Source organism: Malaya genurostris, chromosome 2, assembly GCF_030247185.1.
Source record: "Malaya genurostris strain Urasoe2022 chromosome 2, Malgen_1.1, whole genome shotgun sequence".
Lineage (NCBI taxonomy): Eukaryota > Metazoa > Arthropoda > Insecta > Diptera > Culicidae > Malaya > Malaya genurostris.
The window spans coordinates 115,052,551-115,080,255 of record NC_080571.1 but is presented as its reverse complement, the minus strand read 5'-3'; the positions used below and the strand labels follow the sequence as shown (position 1 = coordinate 115,080,255).

General features: G+C 36.1%; 1 protein-coding gene across 7 annotated transcripts in view; it reads left to right on the top strand.

Annotated features, from left to right (window-relative positions):
* Window positions 1-1,150: 1,150 nt before the first annotated feature.
* LOC131432628 (histone-lysine N-methyltransferase, H3 lysine-79 specific) overlaps window positions 1,151-27,705 on the top strand; it is a 65,832-nt gene continuing 39,277 nt past the window's right edge. For 4 of the 7 annotated variants that reach the window (XR_009229926.1, XR_009229925.1, XR_009229924.1 and 1 more), the window contains exon 1: window positions 1,151-2,058. The gene's annotated coding sequence lies outside the window, so the exon portion shown is untranslated. Of the gene's footprint in view, window positions 2,059-20,328; window positions 20,456-21,158; window positions 21,323-27,705 lie in introns of those variants that run through there. The other 3 variants (XM_058599019.1, XM_058599020.1, XM_058599021.1) reach the window with 3 other exon arrangements.

Below are 27,705 nucleotides of genomic sequence, written 5' to 3'. Positions count from 1 at the left end.
ATTCAAATAAGATAACACTCGCATATGTCATATGACGAAACACTTTATATTTAAGCGTTCAATATTTGCAAAACAAATGGAGCGTGCTTGATTGTTTAGTGCGACTAGAAACCTGAAATTCATGTAGAGAAACATTTCTGAGAAAAGTGTTGATTTTTAGCAGTGTATGAAGCAGCATTAGAGCAAATTCAGCAGCTGCAAGATTCATATGGGCGGTCTATAATATAACTGAAACTGAAACAAACGTATCCCGAGCAAGCCGTTTTAGTTTTATTTATTCGAACAGTTCTACTGTCAAATTTAAAATTGGTATACGCTGCAGTTCTTTTTTTTCTATATTTGAAATACAGATAAAACGCTGCTGGGGCTGCCAGTTTATTTTGTTATAAATTCCAGATTTAAATTTTAAAACTGACATAAATTATGCATCTAGAACTAGAACACTTCTGGACATGCCCTTAGAGACCATTCAGCAGCTAGGAATTCTATATGGAAGATCTATAATAGAACAGAAACTGAAACAAACGTATCCCCAGCAACCGTTCTAGTTTTATTTATTCGACCAGTTCTTCTGTCAAATTTAAAACTGATCTACGATGCCATTTTATTTTTTGTATATTTGTTACACGAGTAGAACACTGCTGGGGCTGCCAGTTTTTCTTGTTATAAAATCCAGATTTAAATTTTGTAACTGACATAAATTATGCATATAGAACTAGAACACTACTGAATATGCCCTTAGTGCAGCAGCAGTAACGTAAGCATTTAATTATAAGTTGGTTGGGCCTCTGTACGAACAATATCGCAAATAATGTTTAACTTTTAATATATCGTTCGAAGCGATCCGTACATCATAACTTAATTGGCGCCTATCAGCAATAGTATAAGCAAATACAAATTATTTGTATTTTTTCTCATTACTGATTCTTACCCTTTCTACCACACTTTAGAATTTGTTACCACCTCCCTTTCGTACATCATGATTTCAGGTGTTGTTGACTCAGTTTGACGCATGTCAGTCTGAAACTGTCTTATATTATTGCACCATCTAGCGTTAGTTCCGAACATTTCTGATTATCACACACACTACTGCAAATCATCATCCCTCAAAGAGACGACGAACGACGATCTTCAGAATATTATACTGCTGAAAGAGCACCATCAGCAGAGTGAAGCAAGTCGTTGAGTGCAATCCCCATTTTTTTTCGCTGCAGTGCGTGGTCCGAAAGATCTGTTTTGTTTATCACACATTTTGGCCCGCAAATTTGTGTCTGCAGAGGAAAAAGTGTGGTTAATAACGAGTTCGTGTGTCAATCTAGCTGGTGTGTATAAATTGCATTGCAGGCAATTGCGCGAAATAGAAGAAAAGTGTGCTTGAAAAATCGTCTCCCGTTTTCGCTCGAAGATCTATCAATGGGGGAAGGTACGTCGTCGTGACGGTCAGAAGTAGTCGAGGCAAACTCACGTTTGATTGAGATTTGAGATACTTAGACTTGTACTTTCAGCTACACATTGGATTGGGTTTGTTGCGTGAAGTTCTAAAATGGTAGTGAAATTTTACGCCCAATGGAGTTTTTGATGGAATTGAAGTGTGGTATGGCTACGCGGAGCTCGATTGCGGCCATTCATTTCTTTTTCTAGTGGTGCCGTTTCCTGGGAGCAGCCATTTCTTTTGGTGGCGGAGCGCGTTTCTCCGCGAGTGCTCCCTGCTGGTGTGAGTGAGCGCTGCGAAGCAGAAGCGAAGTGGCGAGAAAAAAACGCGAGTGCAGGAAGATTGTTTAGCGAGTCACACACACATACCGGGAAGGTGGTTCTGCTGTCGAAAACAAATAACAGTGAAGAACAGAAGAAAAGCTGCCGTGTTTTGGATTAGCGGAAGTGCGTTCGCTGCTGTTGGATAGTGTTCGGCGCAGAACGTGCTGTGTGCTACGGGACCGGGAGTGGCAGCTGCTGTGAAATCGGCGGACGTGAGTGGATGCAATGCCACAATGAATGGATAGACGTTTTGCAGTTTTTTGGGAAGGAGTTGACGGCACCATAATAGAAAGCACCCAGTAGGTAAGTGCGTTTTTTTTTGTTGAATTTTCCTTTGGAAAATAAAGTTCTATTGCAATTAAGGTACTATTTACAATACTGGAAACACAAATATTGATGAAAATGCAGAAGAAATGTTTCTGACTGCAATTAAGTGAAAACAAAACAAGAAAATGAAAACCCACTGTATGTTTCTTTTGCACATTGTCGTTAAAATGTAGATTTTTTCAATCAGCCAGTGACAGTAAAGAGCAGTGTTTTAGCCTTTTTCAACGATTTATTTTCGATATTCTAAGTAGAATGTTAGATTCATCATACTTCGATCCTAGCTTCTCTTCGAACCAACTAGCAGACATGTATTTACCGTCAAAATTACTTATTTCACCTGTTTTTCAAAGAAGGACGTATCTTACAAAAGTAAACAAATCGAGGTTCTCTCTCCTACCAATAAATGCTTCAAAATCCTACAATTTTGTCTAAAAATTCGTATTCTACAAAAATCCCAATCTTAGTAATACAAAGAACTATAAAAGGCGAAACTGTCATTCCATCTGTTTACGCAAGTTTCGCCCTCCGTGTTCCATGCCAACAAACAGGGCGATACTTCAATTGCTAGTAAGGAAGGGCGAAACTATTTATTTTCTTTATTTTAGATGGTTACCGAACCTTTTATTACTGGAAATAGTAAAAGAGACAATAAAACTACTCACAGATTTGTCTTAGTAGCGAAAACCAGCCAATTTCATGAAAAATGCGCAAGGGCGTATCTTTATAATTCACACAGCAAGTATAAAAGTAAACAAATCGAAAAAGGGCGAAACTCTTTTTATGTTGATTTATTCAGTGGATATAGAAGGAAAGTGGTAACATTTGCGTGCCTTTTGAAGATAAATTAACAATTCATCGACTAATCATAAATTGATCAGAGAATATACGATAATTTCTAAACACGATTTGAAACCAAAGTCGAAACATTCATCGATGATTTTCTCCATTTGCTGTCAATGTTAGATTCGCCGTTCTTTGAAAAACAGCTGATTTGAGGATTTCAATGTGATAGGTACATAGACAATAAATACAATGAACGAAAAATTATTAGGCAGTGACAGAGACAAGAATCAGAACAAACGGGTCCCTCGGTTATTGGAAGATTTGTATTTTCTAGGGTATCTCATCATCCTGATGGAAAGGGAAGGATTAAAAAAGGACATGGAATTGTGTAATGAATAGTCAGAGTAGTTTTCGTGATATTTAATTTTGCGACGTACAGTCGGAGTTCTGACGAGAATACGGCATTAAGGCTGAACAAAGATGCGACTTTTTGACGGTTCCAAACAAAATCTGGTGAAAATGTTTTTATCTTAACGCAAGTTTTTAAGCTTCGTCAATAGCTGGTATGTTCGAATACAACCCAGGAGCGATATTAATAGTATTTACCTAGTGATTAAGACTGTTTTAATCTTATTTCACGGTAGTAGACACTCGCACCAGCACCAATTTAGTTGAATGAGTTGAAGAAATAAAATCAATCCAAATCAAAATTCTTTGAAATTGGGCTTTCAAGAATAAAAAAATATAATTTTCAAGTTTACTAACAATAACATGTTTGGGATTCAATTTAGTTTTTAGAATCACGAATGATTTTGATCACCGATCCCTAAGTAATAGTATATTTTTTATTACCCATATTGAAAAGAAGAAAAAACTATATTGAATTATTTCCATTATTATTGACTTGTTGAGAATGATGCACCACTGTTCACTCGATAAATCTATTTACCATTGGAGCAGAGTTGCCAATGTCCCAGATTTTTCTGGTAAATGTCAGATTTTTCTCATTTCGACAGACACTCTTACAAACAAGATGAATGCCAGATTATGTAGATTTCACCTGATTTTCAAATTTTGTGCATGTGGAATACAAGTTTTTTTCATTACTATTTGAATAAACTCTATTTTAATTTTGAAAACCAATGTGTAGATGCAATGTTTACAAGAATTCTTGCTGAATGTTGCAGAATTATTAAAGAGCTAGTCCAGTAGAATTTGAAGGCAATTTTTTTAGCTTTTATATTGACTCATTTTTCGCATAAGCACTCTTTAATTTTTCTCAATTTTGCTAGGATTTTCCATAACCAAAAAAGGCAATTTGCACCTTTAGTTCACAATTTTGATACCAGCCCAATATTTTTTCTCGAAAAAGGTATTTTTGATTTATTTTTTTGGTATGTTGGTTTGATGATAGCAGAAGCTTTTTGCACTTTGGGTCAATATGGAGAAATAATGGACAAAAAAGGTAATCTTTTGAAATCAAGTTAATTTTTGTAAACTGTTGCAGTTTTTTATTTCAATAATGTTTTGTACAATTTTATGAAAATACGCCAGCTTTTAAATTAATTGCGTTTAAAAAAACGACTATACTTTAAACTAATTTCGCACTAAACCGTATTCGGAGATGGCAGCACGTTCTCAGATTTGAATGTGACTTTCTGGACATGTAGAGTTTATCACAAAATCCAGTATTTATCTAGACCGAGTTTTTAAAAGGGTCAAGCTTTTTTTATCCTTTATTTAATTTTCAAATAGTTTGTCAACATATCCTACAGAAAATTTTATACTAGTGATTAATTTCCACAGAATCAGTTAACTTTTCAAAAGTACTGAAAAATTTTATAATCAAGTTCTAAACGGAAAAAATCGATTTTAAAAATTTTAAATAGATTTGCAAAACAAAACACAATTTTGTATTTTGATGAAATTTTGGTGAGTAGATTTCCTACACATCGTTTATACATTGCAAGATGGGCACTTTTAAGGAAATGTTTTTCTAAAAAGAATTTTTTTCTTATCCAAATTGAATTTGCCATCTCGTGCCTTCTTGTGAATTAACGTTTGTAGGGAACATAAAATTTAGTACACACTTAAAACTGTCTCTTAAAAAGTACCATTTTTTTATCTTCAAATTGTTACTGTCGAAAAATAACATCCTGAAGTAAGTTCTCACAAAACTAAGTTCTTAGTCAAAGTTTTGAATAATAATTGTTTGATTCTTAAAAAACAAAAAGGTTTGTCCATAAACTAGTATAACCTACAGAGTGAAACAGTACTCAGGTCGGTTATGCCATCTCTGAGGAAACGAAAAGAGGTACTTCCGAAACCAGAATCTGGGAACCGGTATGATCGAAGTTGGTTCGAGAAAAGTGACTGAGATCCATTTTAGAGTCTATGGCTACAGTCTTCGGTCATTCATCAAAAACCCTAGGATAAGAAAAGCCAAATTAATGTTTGACCGTCTACTGACAAAGACTACCGATTGGAATAGTTTTGCGGCAGGTTTAGAAATTATTTTACTTTTTTCCGGTGCTTTCGGAATCAGAAACCGAGAACCAGCATAGCTGGAATCGGGTTGTTTGGTTGTCTATTGACAATGGCTACCGATTGGAATAGTTTCGAGGCCAGGCTAGAAATTTTTTTACGTGTTTTGTTTCGTCGCTTCTAGTGACGGTGTCCAATTTTTAACACACTTCACCCTCCAATACCGGAACCGGAAGTCGGATCTGGATGAAATTCGGAAGTTTTGTATGAGATAATGAGACCTTTCATTTGAATCTGAGTTTGTTGAAATCTGTCACGCCACCTCTTAGAAAAGTAGGGGAGTAATTTGGAATAAAAATTTTCGGATCAAAAAGTCAGGAACTTTGTATAGGACAATTGTACCTTTCATTTGAATCTAACTTTGTAAGAATCGGTTCAGCCATCTCTGAGAGTAAGTGCTCTTATTTTCATTTTTTTGCACATATCACCCTGTAATTCCGGAACTGGAAGATGGATTGGAATATAATTCAGGAACTTTGTGTGGGGTTATAAGACCTTTAATTTAAATCAGAGTTCTTGAAAATCGGTTCAGCCATCTCCGAGAAAATAGAGTGCAAAGAAATGTTACATACATACACCAGGGTGGCAAGTGACCGGGAAAATCTGGAAAACCGGGAAAAAGTCGGGAATTTTGTTTCACCGGAAAAAGTCAGGAACTTTAGTAAAAATATTTCTAGTGCAACAAGTGAAAAGTGGGAGACAATACCCAATTTTGCGTTTGAGCGAGATGTTCAGTAAAAGTGTTAAACAACTTATTGTCCTATGTTGAACATTCCATTGGATATGGGGCCAACATCCCATATCTCGTTCAACGGTTTTTGTGGGTTTAATAGCAGTTTTAAATTCATCAAGAATCATTAGAGTTTTCTTAGTTGTTACCATAACAGAAAAATGAACATTTTAAAAAATAAGGATAATTTGGATGATTATGTTAGACTTTCATTAAGTTTTAGAATAATTAAAGACTGTCCCAGAAAGTATGGACGCAACCAAAAACCGCTGCCATTTCGAAATAGTTTAGAATCTGTTAATTTTTATGGTTGTGTCCTGTTGTTTACACTCTTCTCTAACCTTTTGTGCAGTTGTTTATTCGTTTTCATTAGTTTGTTTCGAAATGCGTGGACTTTCAGCAAAACAACGTCGAAAAATTGTGTACAAATGTTGCACAGACTGCGGACTGTCACTGAGAAAGATAGCAAAAATGGAAGGAGTAAGTGAAAAAGCCGTGCGAAATACAATCAGCAAGTTCGGTGAAAATAACACCTTTGAGGATAAACCGAAAACGGATCGAAAAAAAGGTCCTGCGAACTGTCAGTTGGATAAACGTATACTGAAGGCGTTCGAGCAAAAGAAAGAGGTTTCAGTTCAGGATGTGGCCAAAAAAGTGGGCACTTCGAAGTCAAATGTTCTTCGTGCTAAAGAACGTTTGAATCTTCGAACCTATAAAAAGCAGAAACAACCAAAACGTAGTCCGAAACAAGAAGCATCGATCAGGCCGAGGGTTCGAAAGCTGTACAATACGATTCTTGCTGAAAATTTGAACTGCATAATCATGGACAACGAACCCTACGTGAAACTTGATTACAAATCCTTGCCGGGACCACAATATTATACGGTGCGAGAAGAGCAAGTGTTAAACCAGTCCGAGACATCGATTGAAGTCGAAAAATTTGGTAAGAAAGCTATGGTCTGGCAAGCAATTTGTAGCTGCGGTAAGATTTCGGAACCCTTCATCACCACTGCTTCAATGGACAGCGAAATATACATCAAGGATTGTTTACAAAAACGACTTCTACCCATGACTCGAAGCCACAAGGATCCTGTTGTCTTCTGGCCAGATCTTGCTTCTTGCCACTACTCGAAATCAACGGTAGAATGGTATACTACCAAAAATGTCACTTTCGTCCCAAAAGACATGAATCCACCAAATTGCCCACAACTTCGACCAATTGAGGAATTTTGGGCATTAACGAAGACACATCTTAGGAAACATGTCTCGGCAACCGAAATCATTCAACAGTTCGAGAAAAATTGGAAAAAAGTGTCAAAACTTGTCGCCAAGAAGTCTGTACGGAATTCAATGAGAAACGTTCGCAAGTCTACAATGGCTAAGTAGCAAATGTTGAGAATAATATTCTGTTGTAGTAGTCTAATATTATCAGTATATCGAAAAAAATTTTAATATCTAACACTTGTGAATTATTTACAGCGAAATCAAACTTTCTGGGACAGTCTTTATTCAACACACTTGCAAAATTGATGGCAAAGTCTCAAGGTAACACCGGGAATTTTTTTTAACAAAATTTCAGGGTTTACATTGCTTTTGATATGAGATCTGTATCCTCGTCGATTGGCTCTAAGGTGGTAGTATATAAAATTAATTGAAATAATCATTGCTTAATTTGAAATCCTGAATGTTATTGGTAGATGATCTGAATCAAATCAGTTCACTACAAATGTTACATTGATCTGCAAGAATCAGGTCAATTGTAGAAGGATTTCTCATAGAAGATAAATTAGTTGAGCTATTGGAATAAAACTGGCTACAAACCAGCGCAGATTTCATCATGAAGAACTCGTACTTTCTGATTTTCTGATTACTCCACGAGAGATGTCTAGCATTTAGAATCCTATTAGAAAAAAATAGTTCGATATCTTGTTCGTTTTACAGCTATCATTCAATTTTTTTGTTCATCAACACATTGTAATCGTAAACGTGCTGCATTTCCAAAATGGGATGACATAACGGATGTACCTATTTATTGACTAACAGATACATTAGAAAAAAAATTGGTGTTTTAGAAAAGCCAGTTGTGGCAGCCGAACGGTTCTGCTAAATCTCAGGTATATGTACACCTAATGGTTGTATATTAAATTTTATAACATGAGAATTTAATTTGTTTTTGTCGGATATTGTTAATAATGGGTTTTATGGTTTCCATTACAATCAGATCATGACAATCTGTTCATTAGATATGTTTGCAAGCGAATTACTTACTACTTGTTTTAAGTTCGCCGTGCCATCATGCGGTTTATAATTTTACCACCGTACTGAGAGTTTATTTATTTATTTATTTATTTATTTATTTACAATCAATCAACAGACACAATTTGGTCCTAATGATAATTCCTAATAATATTCAGAAAATTTGTACGTATTCTGCTTCGTGACACATTAAAATCATACCCAGATGAAACGCGGTTGAACGATCTCTGTAAACCAATAATAGAACCGTTTGCGCCATAGTTGGTACGTCGTATAGGAAGTCGAACAAAAGCACTGTTGCGGAGAGCTCTGGGTCGCACATTAATATTAATTTCGTTGAGCAAAACGGGACAGTCGATCTTACCGTTGAATATATCTGCTATTATCAAAGCGCGTGATAATTCTCGTCGCACTTGTAATGTGTCGAGACCCATTAATAACCCGCGACTTTCATAACTAGGTAGTTGATGAGGATCGGTCCACGGCAATCGGCGAAGAGCGAAGCGAACAAATCTGCGCTGTATTCCCTCAATTCTATGAGCACCGTTCAGGTAGCATGGGTTCCAAACTGCCGAGCAATATTCGAGAGTTGAACGAACAATCGAGCAGTAAAACGATTTTAGACAGTGTATGTCTGTAAAGTGCTTAGTTATTCTCATTAAGAATCCTAAGCTACGGGAAGCTTTAGCTACAATGTAACTGATGTGATGCTTGAATGTAAGTTGTTGAGGCTTGAATGTAAGATAGACGCCAAGATCCTTAACGCTAGTAGATCTTCCAATCAAGGATCCATCCAGAAAGTATTCGACATGCAATGGCATTTTTCTCCTCGTGAACGTAATGGCCGAGCACTTGTCTGGATTTACAATCATACGGTTAACTTTACACAAATCTGCGAAGATTAACAATTGCCGCTGGAGAAAGGTTGCGTCTTCTAAGTTGCGGATGATGTGATAGATCTTGACATCACCAGCAAACGATAAGCGAGGACCTTCCAAGGCAAAATTGACATCATTGAAGTACAGTAAAAATATTCACGGTCCTAGATGACTTCCCTGTGGTATTCCGGATGATGCGAGGAACTCTCCGGAAGTATGATCGTCAATTTAAACTGCTAAACGACAATTCCTAAGATACGACTGCAACCAACCACTTGCACTTTCGGAAGGAACTAAAAAAAGCTCTGTACAAAATGCCTTGAAGTTTCTTATTAATTCATTTTCCTTTTTGGTTTATCATATTTAGTCTTCATATGTATACCAAAAAAATAATTTAAAAAAAACAGTCATATGTACTCGAAAGAAATCGTTACGAGTAACCAAAACCCCTAGATGGCTAGAAAAAAGCTGTATGCTTTTCTCATATGCACTCGTAATAATGAATATTCGAGATATCCGAAAGGTACTTCAATCCTCAATTAGCGGTTCTGTTATAATGTTTTTTATTGGAATTAAAGGAATATTTTGATAAAACTTAAAAGAGGCGATTTGAGGTTATTCTAAAAACCGGGAATTTTTATCTCGCAAACCGGGAAATTGAAATCGACAATTCACTTACCACACTGATACACACACATACAGACATTTTGCGTACTTGATGAACTGAGTCGAATGGTATATCACACTCGGCCCTCCGGGCCTCGGTTCAAAAGTCGGTTTTCACAGTGATTGCATAACCCTTCTATATGAGAAAGGCAAAAATAATAAATATTTCTACTATTTTCATAAATCCCCCTATTTTCAAAGAATATAAATTTATGGTCCCTTTTTTCCTAACTTTGATCTACAGTGCAATCAAGTTCTCCTATTATCAGCTAAAATAAATAAAATTTAAATAAATCTAAAATATCTGTTTTGAGACAGTGTATACTTTCTCCATATAACTCCAGTAATTACCTAGAACATTTCCAAAAGTCCGGTTCGTAATATTTTATAGGTTTCGAAAAAATCCTGTTGTTTCTTTGGAGCTGATCGAAAATGTTTTTTTTTTTCAAATTGTCATCATGAAAATAATGATTAAATACGAAACGAATTTTTTTTTGTACATCTTCATCACTTCGTAATTGAAAAAAAAGGTTTCTCTTCCCAAGTAATCAAATCGCTATAAGCATTCTAATCCATCGATCCGGGTAGAACCCAAACAAAACCTCGATTTATCACAGCACCGCTATTTGAACTCACTTGACACCTATTCGATTCCCGGCAGAGTGACTCACGTTTATCACTGAAAAATATTTCCGTGGTTCCTTTCTATATCGATATCATTCCCCCTTGCTGCGCTGCGCTTCAGACGGGGTGATGAGTGCCGATCACGGATCACCTAAGCGCTCGGTATGCGTGCACTCAGTTCTGCTGTTGCCATAGCTAGCACGAAGAAGAAGGCACTCATTTTAAAAACAAGATGCTACTCTCCCAGTTTTAGTTCATCGTCTCTGCCGTAGTCTCTTCGTCACTCTTGTTTATGTGTCCCTCCATCCCATCCCTTTCCCGTCCACGATGGGCATCTCAGCATCACTGCAAAAGCAGCGTTATGTTACTAGTTTTTCCTGTAGATAGGTACTTGCCTTCGGCTCCCCCGTCCCCACAATGCCCAACCGTCGGTCTGCCCGGCTCCCACCACCTCTCTATGTATGGCAGCTAATGTTTACTCCGCTCTACTCCTCATCGCACTCCATTAGCCTTCGGTGCGGTCTCTAGTCTCACGGTCAGCGCTGCCAGTTGTTGTGATGTCTTGTTTGACGAAGAAAACTTTATTCTATTTTCGTTTTCTGTTGAATTATGTATGAGTTAGAGCATTCCCAACGGGTTGTAATGAATGACACGACGGAGCTTTCAGCACAAAACAAGACGAATTTAGTAGTAATAATTAATGTAGGTTTAATCAAGAATTATTCAATTCAAGAGAAAATTTATACTATAATATCTGCTAATCAAAATCATTTCTGCTTTCTCTTTCGATTATTGAATATAGAATAGCAAATGCTAATTAGCTTTCTATTCCTTCTTTCGTTTGTTGCTGGCTGAAGACTTTGGTTGGTCCAACTCGTCATTACTTGCTGTTTCTATGACTTAATCGTCTTCCGATCTCTTCTAGAGAAATTTAGTTCGTTACAGTAGAATCTTTGAATATTTTGTCTAAAGAATCTTTGTTTTTATTTTGCTTATTTTGAAAACAGTGGAATGATTGCAAAGATTGAAACCACAGTCAAAGACTGTTCTTAGCTTCGGCTTATAAAAACATTATTCTGTAACGTTAAACCAAAACAGTATTTAAATATAAACCTTTGTTTAATGTCGATTTATTTTTGTTCTGCTCTAGTCTTTCTTCTGATAATGGTCAAATTATTAAAATCTAAATGAAACGGTTGGTCCGAATAAATAGTGTTTTCGGCAATATAGAGAAAGTATACACTATAGCATCAGACTCTTGTATTTGTATTATTATAAATCTGTTTTAATCCACCTAGTGGTGTAATGATGCCTTTCTCATATCAATCATACTATCATATATAATATTGTGATATTCTTAAGAATAATTTTCTTCGATTTTTAAAAGAATAACCGAAATCGGTTTGTTTGACCGTCTACTAATAAAAACTATCTATTGGAGAAGATTTGAGGTCGATTTAGAAAAAAATTTCAGTGATCTTGAGCTTGAGCGACCACCTCTGGATGCTACTCCGTTACTGATTGGGATTATCTTGAAATTGTACAGGGAGTTCCTAGATGATTCGACCTGGGACTGGTAAATCATCCTAGAGGCTAGTATATACGTACTAGAGGCCGTATATACGTATTGGTATTATTCGCGCTCGAATAATAATAATTGTTCCGGTTTCAAGATGCTCGGATGCACCACTAACAGTTCGGCTGAAAAGTTCGTATCGTTTAATAGAAACACACATTTTTTTTGCCAAAATTCGTTTTTATTATTCAACATAATTGCCATCAGAGGCGATACAGCGATTATAGCGATCTTCCAACTTTTCGATACCATTTTTGTAGTACGATTTGTCCTTTGCCTCAAAATAGGCCTCAGTTTCAGCGATTACCTCTTCATTGCTTTTAAATTTTTTACCAGCGAGCATTCTCTTGAGGTCTGAGAACAGGAAAAAGTCACTGGGGGCCAAATCTGGAGAATACGGTGGATGAGGGAGCAATTCGAAGCCCAATTCGTTCAATTTCAGCATGGTGTTTCGTTGTTGTTTTTGATCGATTGTGAGCTCACGCGGCACCCATTTTGAACAAAGCTTTCTCATATCCAAATATTCGTGAATAATAACATACTTTGATATCTTTAGGGTGTCAGCTATCTCGATCAACTTCACTTTACGGTCATTGAAAATCATTTTGTGGATTTTTTTCACGTTTTCCTCGCTAACAGCCTCTTTTGGACGTTCACTGCGTTCATCGTCTTCGGTGCTCATATGACCAGTACGAAATTTTGCAAACCACTTACGAATTGTTGCTTCGCCCAGTGCAGAGTCTGGATAACACTCATCAAGCCATTTTTTGGTACCGACGGTACTTTTTTTCATCAAAAAGTAGTGTTTCGTCAACACACGAAATTTCTTTTTTTTTTCATTTTTTTCACAATAACAAAAGTAGCTTCACTCAAAATGCAATATCTCACAAACTAATAATCAGACAGCTGTCAAATTTATACACGTATCTTTTAAAGGTTGGTACTAACTAAAAATGGTATGGATTTAATTCTAGTGGCGCCCTCTCATAGAAACGATACGAACTTTTCAGCCGATCTGTTAAACTCACTGACATCCCGAATGAACGTTTCAACAATATCCTATATTAAAGTCCCGGGAATTCTTGATTCACAGCTCTTATTCGAGGAAACTGAAGAAAAAATTGCAATACTATCGCGAAAGAATAATTTTTTTTATAAATGAAATTACGTAATACAAAATATACGAGTAAATATTATTTACACCAAATAATTGATTTATTGCATTGACATATTCTAAACAGTTGTTATAAAATCATTTTAAATCACCAATTAATGGTCAACAGATTTCACGCGCGACTTGATTCTTTATTATTGCCGCTTTCTTATTTTATTTATTTATTAAAATTATTAATTGGTTATATTGGTTGATCTGGGCAGCCTATCGCTATCGAGAAAAATATTAATTTATTGTTTGAAATGGTTTGGATATTGATAGGTTGAATGAAGAGGTAGTTTTGTAAAATAGAGGAATGAAACATTGAAAATATCTGATAACTGAAAGGAAAAAGAAACTCCTGCAATTGTCGCCTTTTACGACATGGAAGCAGGAACCCAGTGGATCTATTCTTGGTTCATTTTTATCCGCCACACGGTATCTAGGCTAGTACTGTCCGGAGAGAGCTAATAGGTACTATAAATCTTCTAGTGGACCCCAGGCCCTTCTTTAGAAAAATTTTCCAGTGATGGTATAAAATTTTTAACACACATTACCCAATATTTCCGGGTCCGGAAGTCAGATCCAGATGAACTTCAGGAATTACGAATGGGACCACAGGACCTTTCGTTTGAACCTAAGTTTGTGAAAATCGGTCGCGAGAATTGTTAGAAAACACATATTTTCATTTTTTCTGCACATTTTACCCCATAATTCCGGAACCGGAAGTCGGATCCAAATAATATTCAGGAATTTTGTATGGGACCACAAAACCTTTCATTTTTCAGTCATCGGGGAACTCTCCGTCGGTGTAGTTTAAATCCTTCGCCGGGGATCGTCTGGGCGCCAGTGAACCGGAAGCCTTCCTTCAACCGGAATCATTGGAGCAACTCAAGCATCCTGCCGATCGATCCGTTCACGGGTATCGGAAGCGACGGTTACGGGAGAACTTTCCTTCGTCGGGGACTAGCCGAGTAGAAGCCACAGCACCGAAGTCGAGTCGTCGGGGCGCCAGTGAACCGGAAGCATGGCTCCAACCGGAATTACATGACCGACCTCGGCACTCATTTGAGTGTCCCGCGTGGCAAAACACGAGATTCGGTGTCGGGAGGAACTCTTTCGCCGGGGAGCTCTCCGTCGGCGTAGTCTAGATCCTACGACGGGGATTAGATGAGTAGATTGCGACGCAGCTCTGGTATGGATCGTCGGGGCACCAGTGAACCGGAAGTCATCCTCCAACCGGAATCACTGGACCGACCCAGGCGACCTGCCGTTCGAACCTTTCACGGGTTTGGGAACGTCGGTCCGGGGAAACTTCCATCATCGGGGAACTTTTCCGTCGGTGTAGGCTAGATCCATCATCGGGGATTAGCCGAGTAGTTCGCGACGTATACCAGTCCTGGGTAGTCGAGGCGTCAGCGAATCGAGAGTGGCACAGCTCCCCTGCCGAAGTAATACCTTATGGTAGTCCCGGCAGGATGAGGGGAACGAAGCTTAGGGGGTGTTTTAGTTCGGGTTCGACTCCCACATACCAAGTTCACTTATGTGCAGGTAGCTTGATGATCCGGCGATTTCACCTCCAACAAAAAAACACACACACAAACATTTTGCGTACTCGACAGACTGAGTCGAATGGTATATGACACTCGGCCCTCCGGGCCACGGTTCAAAATTCGATTTTCACAGTGATTACATAACCTTTCTTTATGAGAAAGGCAAAATACTATTCTTGCTATTGTTTAAAAAGTGCTCATTGTGTATGAGCTTTACTAAAGGTAGCATGGAAACAAACGAAGGATTCAAAGAATTGAAAAAAAATACGAATATCAAGTGAAAATAGAAAAATTGTTAACAACTTAGGAGTGATTAAGGTCTATTGATGTTAACCGAAAAATCTGATCTTTTAATATTATAAAAGGTTTTCGATTTATCTTCGACGTAATTTTAGAATCATTTGATTTGGAGAATTCAAAAAATAATCCCGAAGAAACTTTTTTGAAAGTATGTTTTTATGAAAAAATATATTTGAATGAAACCTTGACACATCACAGATAATGCAATAAACTTTAACTCATCGTATAAAAATTATGAAATACGAAAATAAAATTTTTCGACGTATTTATATTCTATGATGTTTTATGGTATTATGAAATATTTCCGATTCTTCAAAGGCCCAGAACATAACACAAAAAAAATTGCCTCTCTCACATAGAAAGACTATGCAATCATTGTGAAAACCGACTTTACCACCGAGGCCCGAAGGACCGAGTGTCATATACCTTTCTACTCAGTTCGTCGGGATCATAAGAAGAAGGAAAGAAAACACAATCACCTTTGCGAACGAAGCACACAACGTGCTTTGTTCAATTTCGTATAGCGTGTTCGGTAGAACGAAAACTTACAACGTTTTCAAAACACAACCAAATTCATCCGCTGTGACTACAAATGATTATATTGATAATGTTTCATTATCCTGCTTGAAAAGTATTACTACCCATTTAACTTGAATTGTTTATACAGTAGTAACAAGAGCACAGGTTCTTGTTTGGTTTCGTTTTCGTTCAGTTGACTCAATCGAAACATGTATGTTTCTTTTAAAAATAATAATAATGATGATAATTATATATAATGTAATATAATTCTATTTAATATATAAAAAAATGTTACAGAATTATATGTTGTAATATACTATGATAAACATTGCATTTCCTAGGTTAAAACCGGGGATAAATAAACGATATAAATCTAAAAAATATTTCATTTTAAGATGGGCTTTAATTTATAAGCCATTTCGCGCCCTCTCATTCTACTACTAACGCAGAAAGCGATAGAACCCAGTCGACGCCGTTCTATTGATGAAATGTCATCATAGATACACGGGGAGGCATAAGATAGGAACTTGTAAGGACTTAGTTATCTCACCATTTGACGACCACCCTAGTTCCGGCTCTGGAAATAGATTGTCAAAAGCTACATCGGAACTTACATTGATTTCTAATGAAATGTTAATGAGAAAGGCATCATTACACCACAAGGTGGATTAAAACAGGTGTCGTCTCGTGACAAAATATACGAGTTGTGTACTGCTTATGTGGTATAATACCAGATGTAACAGTTTGTTGTTCGCGTGTGTTTTCACTACAATGAAATAACGATAAACTTCTAGATGAGCATTTTTTTTTATAAAACTTGTTTCGATATAATAGAAGACACATCGAGCAAATCTGCCCATAACTGCATCAATGAAACCGCTTCGACGTTGCAACTGAGGCATCAATTTGTTTTTAACTGCCATAAAAATAACTCACTGAACCTCTGTGAAGGTGTGCATACAAGTGCTCACAGAGCCAAACGTGACAGAGAAAATAACAAATTTCCGAACTGAGTTGAGTAATTCCTTGTCTTCTTGAATCTGTGCTTTAACACAACGACTAGAGATACTTGAAATCTTAAGTTGGTTGTATATGAGATGTACAATCGATTAAGCATTCCATGAGATGTAGAAGTGAATTCCTTTTAAAAGTTTTTGTCATTATTTGCGGAACGTCCAGAAACGGTATTCAGAGTCCAGCATAACCAAAAATAGTTCATGTCCATGAATTAGTATGACGAATAAATTGAAATAGTTTTGAGTCCAACTTTGAAAATTTTTTGGTATCATCATCTTTTATGACGGTTTGAATTTTAAAAACTCATCACCCTGTAGATTCGTAATTGGAAGTCGGAGTCGGATAGAATACAGCAAATTTGGATGGAACCATAAGTTTATTTTAATTTGAATTTTTGTTTATTGAATTCGTTTTAGCCTTCTTTTAGCTTCTCTATTCCCGATACCTTTGGAGACGGAATTCGTAATTCGGTGTAGCCGAAGCCAGTTAAATTCGCCTAATGGATTGTAAACCATTTCATTAGATTCTAATTTGTATAAAAATCAGTGTAGCCATCTTAGAGAAATCGTAGGTCGTTCCAAAAAATATTTTGGATACCCGATAAATTTATGTGAAATTTTTACACTAATCACCCTGTATCTCCTGAACCGGAAGTCGGATCTGATTAGAAAACAAGCAATTTTTATGGGACCTCAAGACCTTTCATTTGAATGTTAGATGGACGAAATCGGTTCAGCCATCTACTAGCTAAAAGAGTGACATTATTTTATTTTCATAACATATATCATCCTGCATCTCTGGAACCAGAAGTCGGATCCAAATGAAATTCAGAAACCTTTTATGGGAGCATAGGATTATTCTTATGAGTCTAAGTTTGTAGAAATTGGGTCAGCCATCTCCGAGAAAAATTAATTAAATTATTTTTCGCACTCAAATTTGCTTATCTCGACGAACTTCTTCGAATGGTATTAGGGTGTAAGAAGTTGTGTTCTTCTAACAATGCAAGCAGTATGAATCAATATAAATATTTTGCCAGTTCCAGATGAAACGAATATCGTCTAATAATCACATAGGCTCTTATAGTCTCAATGAGAACCTATTGGACTATAGGACTTTTATTTGGATCGTAACGATTGAAAACAGTTTTTTAAAGTACTATTTTCCCGTTTCAAATCAAATTGAAATTTAGGAGGGGTGCTTCATCAACTTCATGTGAAATTAACGATGCACTCGTGAAAATATTTATCACCGTTTCTTGCTCTTTGAAACAATGATAAATATTGAAAAATATTACCCTACAATAACGTGAATTGATGAAGAAATTGTTGCTAATTAGATACGATGGTTTTGAATTTGTTGCTTATTTTCATTTTTACGAGTTCATATGAAGTTAACGAAGCTGTCCTCCTGAATAAACTTGAAAACAAATCGAAATCCAACGAATAATATGTTTCTAGTTTGTCGCGAAGGTTTTGTATTTGTTGCTAAGTTTCTGTTTTTATTTTTATACGGCAAACTCGGTTCGCATCCAAGTCAGTCGATAAAACAAAACCCCTTACGTTCGGGACAGAAGAAACCAAGTACAATATTGTATAGTGAACAATAGAACGACCTCGAAATGAGTGAACCAAACGAACAAAAGCTACCGCCGACACGAAAGAATACAATTGTTGTTGACTCCATGCAATGCAAAATTCGACCTTCGATACGAGAACTTGAAGGTTTGCTTAAGGAGCAAATGCATCTTGACATTAAACGTGAGCATTTACTTCAATGCAATAAGACAAATAATGTTGTTTACATCCAGTTTTATAAAGAGTTGGGTGCAATTCAATTCACAAAAGACAATAACAATGTGCACTATGTGGAGCACGAGAACATTAAGTACAACATTCCAGTATATATGGAAGATAGTGCTATAGAAGTGCGTGTGCATGATCTTCCCTCAAGCGTCACCGATTCATATTTTCGCAAAACTATGTCCCAATACGGAGAGATTCTCTCTCTCGAAAAAGAAAAGTGGAAGAATTTTTTCCCCGGTATTCTAAATGGCGTACGTTTATTACGCATACACTTGGAGAAGCCTATACCTTCTTATGTGATTTTCGGTCAAGATACAAGAATTCCGTGCAAATCACTTGTTACCTATGATAATCGGATGGCCACATGTCAATATTGCCAAAAAGCTGCTCACTACGGTAAGCCATGTGATAAACTGGACAAGGAGACAACTACACCAAAGGACAACGGTGCTTCCTTCACACCAGCCCCAAGCAACCCCAGTACACCGGTGACAGCCACCAACAACAATGAAGCAACGAATCCATCATCATCCCCTATAGAACGAAGTACACCAGCTGCAGTTAACAACTTACCCTCCAACCAACCAGCAATTGCAACCAATATGCAACAAGGTGCATCTACAGCAACTAGCAACGAAAACAAGACGGAAATCGACAACAATACCATCGACGCGGCAATGGATGACGAGACGAACCACGAACGAAATGCCCCTCAATCCTCGCAGAAGGGAAATGGAAGCTCCTCTCCCTCTAGAAAAAGGGTAACAACGAGATCCAACTCAAAAAAAAAATTATTTAGAAAATCGGCTCAATCGGCCACGTAAAGCTTGTACGCAAATAGGCCTGAATAAAAATATCTTTAAAAAAAGAAACAAATCGAAATCCAATGAATAATTTGTTACTAATGATTTGCAAAGGATTTGAACTTGTTGCCACCCAGCAAATAACGTAGGGAACATGTCACTTGAGCCAATTTGGTCCTGATAAATACAAACTAACAAGCAACAAATTATTCACTGTCTCTCGGTTCGTTTCTGGAGAGATGCTACCTTTAAACGAAGAACTTGTTTTTGGAGAGACACTACATTCAAACAATGCACCCGTAAAATAGAAATAAAAAATGTAGCAAGAAATCTGAAATCGCAGCTATCAAAAAAACCAATGGAGTAACTGGCAGCAAAATTTTCTCTGCGTCCAGCTTCGTTTGGAGTTTGTTTTAGGATGTTTTGTTACTTTCATTTGAACTTTGCGAAGCAGTCGTAAAACCAATAGAAACAATTTCTGAACCTTTGCAACTAATTAGCAACTAATTAGAAACAAATTGTTCACTGGGTTTCGATGTGTTTTCAAGGTTATTTAGGAGCGCTGCTTAGTTAACTTCATATGAACTTGGCGAAGCTCTCGTAAAAATAAAAAGTAAAAAATCTAACTAATCAGCAACAAGTTATGAACCTATTTGCTTTGCTAAGTTCATGTTCATCCCGAATTCGGGTCAGAATTTATCTTATTGAAAATAACTGTTTTTAATGAGACTGTGAATGCGACAAGAAAAAGATAAACAAGATTATTTTGATAGAACGATCCAAACATCTAGCACCACTGACCGCAACTTCGTCTCACTCCGTCATTCCACGTGCCCATGCAAAAAAAAACCCCGACTTCCACCGCAAGCGCTTCCATTACTGCTGCCTTTGCTATGCTGCCCAGCCGCTATGCTAAGCTCCCATTTCTATGTGTATGTTTTGTGTACCATGAAAACGAGTGAGGAAAAATAAATCAATATTCTATCGATTTTCCAACGGAGCTCGGACCAGAAAAGTTTAAACTCGCTCACGTTCTCGGTCGGTCTCAGCACAGTCTGCTTAGGGAAATCCTCGAGGAAAGTTTGATTCGCTCGTTCGTTCGTTCATTCGTTGGTGACGTCCGCGTTGTATGTGCCAAATGTGAGCTACGTTTCTAATGTGTCTCACAGGTGATTACTGGGTTATATAGTATATGCCATTTTGGAACATGTTTGAATAAGTGGACCCCTCCGTCGCCACAACGAAAATAACATAAACCAATCTGGGAGCGGCTACGGAAGGCAATATCTTCGCCGAAATAGCGGTGAAAAATCATCCCGCCCTCGGACGGAATTGTTATCTATTTTTGTGGAACGAGGAATGAAAAGATGAGTGAGTGACAGCACCATTCTCGGTTGGTGGTGAAATGTGTGAGCACAAGTAGAGACAGCAAAAGAAAAATCAATAAAAGCAAACGCCCCACATAGGAAGAGAATGCGAGAAGTGAAGTGAAACATCGATTTTTTGTTATTGTTGTGATTTCCATCCTCGGCTGTTCCACCCCACCCGACAGTACCGACCACCCCGCGGGTAGACTTTGCTTCACCGAACCTACTGTTATTTTTTTTTTTTGTATTTTGTTCATCGTCAGCGTTTTATCGGATTGCTACCAGCAGAGTAGTAAAGTAACGCGCCATGGCTGTGATGCTGAGAAACAATCGAAACTAGCTACCGTATAGGCGAAAAGGCGGAAACTATTTTCTCTGCGTTCTGGATGAATTCTGTGAATTCTGTGCTTGAGATGGAAAGTGGGTGAGAGGTTGCTGTTGTTGCATCGAATCCCCACCCACTCGAACTGGAGAGAAAGTGCACTTTATTGTGATACCCTCTTTCGTGTTATTATTGAAGAGGAGCTATTTCTGGATAGCTATTTCTCCGTGTTTTGCCGTTTGGCATGCTTGTGGAAATGTTACTTTAATTCGCTTTGATAATGTTTATGTGATGTTCGAATTGAGGCCATTGGGTGGTAGGCTTTAACAAATGTTGCAGGAAAAAAGGTACCGATACTTACTAGAATTTACTGTGCGGTAATGTAATGCATTTTTATATCAGGCTTAGGCTCTTAAAAAATTCTTGAAATCGACACATAAATGTTTGTTACGCCAATAAAGTTTAATCTGTTGATCACATTCCAATGATGGGCGTCTGGCACAGTAAAAACGAGAAGAACTTATACTGTAGAAGTTTGACAGCAAACATACGAAAAATTTTAATGTTCTACGTGGCCAACATTCACATACGACGCAGCGTACTCGAAAAAAAATCCACATAAATACATAAAAAATAATTAAATTTAGCAAAATCCTATTTTAATCCACCTAGTGGTGTAATTATGCCTTTCTCATATTACTTATACTTTCATAAATATTATTAGACGATACTTCTAAAAAAATTTATTTGAAACTTCGATAAAAACTAAAAAGTTTATTTGGGTATAAACTAACATAACCTTTCCATTGATTAAACAATTATGAGTAAAATTAAGAAAAATTTTCTCGTTTTTTTAAAGCTTCACCCTAAATGACGGTTTGAAATTTTCAGCACACTTCACTCTCTAGTTTCGAAAGCGGGAGTCAAATTCGGTTAAAACTTAATATCAGTTGGCGAAATCATAAAACCTTTCATTTGAGCCTACGTATGTGGAATAATAAGGATGAGGCTTCTCTGGGAGCATGAAGTGAATTCCGTTGTGGAGTTTTTGACCACCACCGGGAACTAGGAGCCGGTACAACTGAAGTAGGTTCGTTTATTAGTGTCGTTCTCGGTTGAGAAAACTGAAACTGACCCAGGGTAGTTTCATCAAACAAACACTTTTTAAAAAACTGTGTTAGTTTCGCACTTAGCAACGCACATGAAATATGAGTTAAACTTAAATTATTAAGATTAAAATTGGGTGTTTAGCCACAAGTGGTGACTTTTCCGCCCTATTATATACATGATTTGGTAATTACCCTTTAGACATCATTTGTTTCCGCAGTTCTGTGATGTTTGTGCAGTGAAAATTGTAAACCTACTTGTATTGTGTAATGGTGATAAGTAACTTATATACTAACTTACTAACTAATACAGAGAGCTTATCGATTCAATTGAAGATTGCATCGATTTTTGTCGGAATTTGCTTATAATATTATGTGACATTACATCTAATGGTTCTATATTTGTGAGTCTGTGTCACTCATTTGTTCTAAACCAGGGAGGACGCTTCAAAATCATTTTCAGAATTTTATTCTGAATCCTTTGAAGCGTTTTCTTCCTGCATGGAAAGGCCAAAATTAGCATTTTGGCAAAAATATTAGTTGATTTTCTGATTTTAGTTAGTTATTTTTTGAGACAACTAAAAAACCTTACTTTTGCTGATTTAAATTTTTAAATTTTCATTCCCTTAATAACAATAAAATATTTTTTGAAATGGCTATTTTTTAAGCTGAATAAACCAATTAAACATGCTGTCATCTCTTAGGTAAGACACACTTCATTACCATTCAACTATTTTCAGTTGAATTAGATAAATAAAACGTTGTTTTCAACCAACATAAATGGTTGAATTGGCTACTGCAATTTGCAGCTAGGGTAAGGGCTCCCTATTTCATCTCAGCTCCTATTTTCATCTCATTCCTTCACCTCATAACTTTGAACATTTATCATATCTTTAAATGTACCTGAACAAAACTGTGGAACGTTTTTAAACATTTATTCTATGTTTTGCCACCCTTTCCAATTGAAAAAAATAGTTAAAAAGCCTTCAACGATCGCTTTTTTTATTTAAAATAAACTCACTTTTTGATTTAGGAACCACTTTCGTCTGAAGTTTTACAATTCATCATGTTTCTGAATATTTACTAATCGATTCGTCTCAAAACATGATCACTATTTCACATAATTACACCACTATTCAATGTTGGATGACTTTATAGTTAGTGATGTTCACTTTCCACTTGTTTATTCAACGATTAAAGACTTCTGAAATTACCTGATAAGCAATAAAAGCAATGAAAAATATGAGATGAAAATTTGCACTTAATTCACTTGATTGCGCTTTGTTTTCATCTCACTTTGTATCGTAAGGTTGCCAAGGGAAACCATAATGTTAAATTAAAAAAAAATATTTTTTCTTCTTTAAATTATCATCAACAAGTGTTTTCTGGTATCCGTGACTTAAGTTTAATTATATCATTGATATTTATATATAAATAAAACTGTTTCGGATTCTAATATTACCAAATAGAGCGTGTTAAATACTAATCAAATAACCATTGTGGTAAATCTAATAGCACTGGTTTCTTTCCGCTATACGTCACCATAACACTGTTAAATGTGTGTGTTTCATCGGCTGTGCACAGAGATGCCAGATATTTTCATTGAAAATATATATCTGCTCTATCTGTTTTCACTAATAAAATGAATCAAATTCAAATTGTTTTTAAATTTTAATATAAATGTTTATCAGTGTTCATCATCAAACATTTGCACAAAAGATTTTCATTGTAACATGTGATTTGTCCGTTGATTAATAAACTTTTAAAGAAGTACTGTAATCAAATACTAATAGATACTCAGAGAGAAATGTCTAACGTTTTACTTCTTACTTTTGATGAACCTTTACAAATCTGTATTAAATTTAGAAAATCTGTAATCTGATTTAACGAACGCGAACGCTAAAATCTATACAATACAGATAATTCTGTATGAATGGCATCTCTGGTTCTACATTTTGTTTTTAGAAGGGCTAACGCCTAAATAGTAACAGTTCTTTTTTTGTTTTTTTTTTAAGTTCTCCAAATTAACTGCAGAGTTAAATTTTAAATTTGAAACGAAAGGTAATAAGAATGATTAAAAAAAAATTTAAACGTCGAAATGATTCCAAATTTTTTTTAAATGTCGTGTGTTGTGTCATAGTTTGCATTAGGCCCTTTTTAAGGAAAATTTTGAACCTGAGACGGAATAGTGCAATATTTTGGTTTTGATTGCTGTTGCCATTGCTAATTTATGGGATGAATAAAGTACCAACGATAGGATGAATACAAAACCTTTTAGATGAAATTAGGAGCACAGTAGTGAACATATCAGAAGTGGATTTAGATGATTTTTTAATTATTATTTTAATTTCCAAGGAATGGGAATCAATTCCCAATGTGGAGCAAGGCGAATTAAGCAGAAATATGAAAAATACGTAGTGATTTTGGTGGGTAAATCAGGTTTTTAAGGTAACGTCCTTACAAATGAGATGAAATAGGGAGCCCTTACCCTATATGGCGCACAGTCACCGAAAAAAATGTTAACACTGAAATGAATACTAGCCACTAGATGGCACACTACTACTACTTTCATTCGCGGTTGTCTTTTCTATATTGGCAATTATAAATACGAGGTTGTATTGGAGAAAAAGACATAAGCTTCTTTTTGAAAATTTTTCTTCTAAATCGCTGTTTTCTTCATTCGACTTCGCGACTCTCTCACTGAAAACTTGGAGCACTCGGAAAACAAAAACCGAATACAAGTAGTACACCGGACGGCGTACAGTGGTTCGAATCAATAAAAACGTGGACATAAATCAGTAGCTGCCAAACCGTTCTTTTAATGCATATAGTTGCTTTGAAGAAATTATTTACAAATATATACCGCGTAATTTGATCCTATCATTAATTGTTCATGGCCTACTTTGACAAAAAATGTAACCATAACTTTTTTTTTGAAAAGATAGAATTTTTTTTTCTTCTACAAAGTTTTAGAACTATTAAAAATAATTTACTTTGTCAAATATACCAAAAGTCTAGGTCGCACCGTTTCGGATATACAAAGCGTTTTTATGGCAACCCCCTTAAAATCAGTTTTTTATTCATAAATTGTTTCGAGTTATTTTGTTATGCATACTTTGTTTGGAATAATTTTAGAATTTATAAAATCGCATATTTTTGTTGAAGGTAGTGCATAGGTTTGTTCTTTCCTGGCAAAGTTATGCAACATATTACCTTTATTTTACCTAGGATAAAACCTTGCACCGAAGCGAAATATGCAACTTTATGCAGCTGATTTTTACAAAATTTGTAGGAAAAGATGTGCCCAATATCATAAAAAAAATCGAAGTGGAACTCGGTGGAACTTTTTTTTTAGATCTTTTCAAAGTTAGTTTTAATTACTGAATTATGGCAACCCCCTTAAAACTAGTTTTCTAGTCATAACTTGTTTCGAGTTATTTTTTATGCATACTTCGTTTGGCATAATTGTAGAAAATATAAAATTTCATAATTTTGTAGAAGCATAAGTTTATGCTTTTCTGGAAAATTTATGCATAATTTTACTTTTTACCTAGAAAACCTTGTACCGAAGCGAAATATGAAACTTAATGCAGCAAACTTTTATAATACTTATAGGAGAACATGTACCTTATCCAATTTATTTTCCAATGAGAATATCTTGAGTACTATTCGTGTGACTCATTTTCACTATGGCCATGCTGAAACCATGAATGGTTAAGAAACAGAGGGCGCACAGTGGTCCAAAACTGGAAAAAGACGGTCAAAAGTCTGTACTTTCACTGATTTTTAAGAGCTAACGTGTCTTCGAAGAAGTTTTACAAAATTATATAACGCTTCTTTTGAAAGTAGCACCTTAATTTTTGTTAAGGGGGTATTACCGATTTCGATAAAAAATAATTTTGTTTTTGACGAAAAAATTTTTTTTCTATCTCATTTCAAAGAAAAAAACATTTCAAGTATTTTTGCTGAAGATTTGAATAATGTAAAAAAATCTTTTATGAGATATTCGCTTTATTTTAAAAACTTTTTTTTTTATTTACCTACATAGAATTTATCTCTATTACCTAAGTTTTTTTTTTCATAAATACGTTTATTTCTTAAGGCAGTTTACATAAGTTTTTCTTCGCCGTAGCATCACTTTTACATAGTCACAACGTTTTGCATTTATTAAAACATATTCTCTTATTACTTAAATATCATCTTAGGTAACTCGTCATTAATTATGAAATCTACTCGGAAATATTATTTGAACCAAACGATTACCTTCTATAAATTATAAAATAAGCTGTTATTTTCAGACATTTTGTTGATAATTTCATAAACTGTTTCGAGTTTGTTTGTATCATTACATAATTTTTATTCTAATTTAGCTATTGGTTGAACTCATGGACGCAGCTGGGATCAGAGCTAAGTCTTAAAAGGGGCCTTTATTAAATTGAAACTCCAATTTTATTTATGAAATGATAAATGAGTTTCATGTATGAAAGGTCACGACAAGCAAGAATGTCTCGAACTGGGATATTGGATAGTCTACCTTGGGTACGCAAAGAATTTATTAGTTGAGATCTGACATCACGATACTCCACGCATGTCCAAACGACATGATCAATATCCCGATAACCTTCTCCGCAAGCACAATGATTAGTCTCGGAGAGCCCAATTCGAAGGAGATGTGCATCTAACGTGTAGTGATTGGACATGAGTCTGGACATCACACGAATGAAATCCCTACTCACATCCAGTCCCCTGAACCATGCCTTTGTCGATATTTTCGGAATAATTGAGTGCATCCACCGACCCAGATCATCTCTATCCCAAGAAGCTTGCCAGCTGGATATAGAATTCGTTGAAAGCAATCGGTCGCTCATAAATTTCACCCTCAATAGCACCACGTTTGGCTAAAATATCGGCTCTTTCATTGCCAGGAATGGAGCAATGAGCCGGGACCCAGACTATAGTGATTAGATAATTATTGTTCAATATGTCGTTCAGGCACTGTTTTATTTTGCCCAGGAAAAACGGTTCAGTCTTGCCAGTCATGTTTGAGCGAATGGCTTCAATTGCACTCAGACTATCTGTGAAGAGGAAATAATGGTTTGGAGATAATGTGACGATTACACTCAAACTATAATGAACTGCTGCTAGCTCTGCTATATAAACAGATGCAGGTTCTTGAAGCCTAAATGAGGCCGAAACATTATTGTTGAACATACCAAACCCTGTCGCTTCTTCAATTCGCGATCCGTCCGTGTAAAACATTTTCTCAGAGTCAATATGCCTGAACTTACTTGAAAATATTTTTGGGATTTCCGTCGAGCGTAGATGATCCGGGATTCCACGCACTTCGCGCTGCATGGATGTATCGAGAAATAAAGTTGAGTCAGGGGCACTTAGGATGCTGACACGGATAGGAATATATCTTGAAGGGTTGATTTCTTGTGACATATGGTTAAAATATACTGTCATGAATTTTGTTTGAGATCGAAGCTCGACTAGTCGTTCGAAATTATTAATTACCATGGGATTCAGCACCTCACATCTTATTAGCAGGCGTGATGAAAGCTCCCAAAATCGATCTTTTAATGGAAGAACTCCCGCCAGAACTTCAAGACTCATTGTATGTG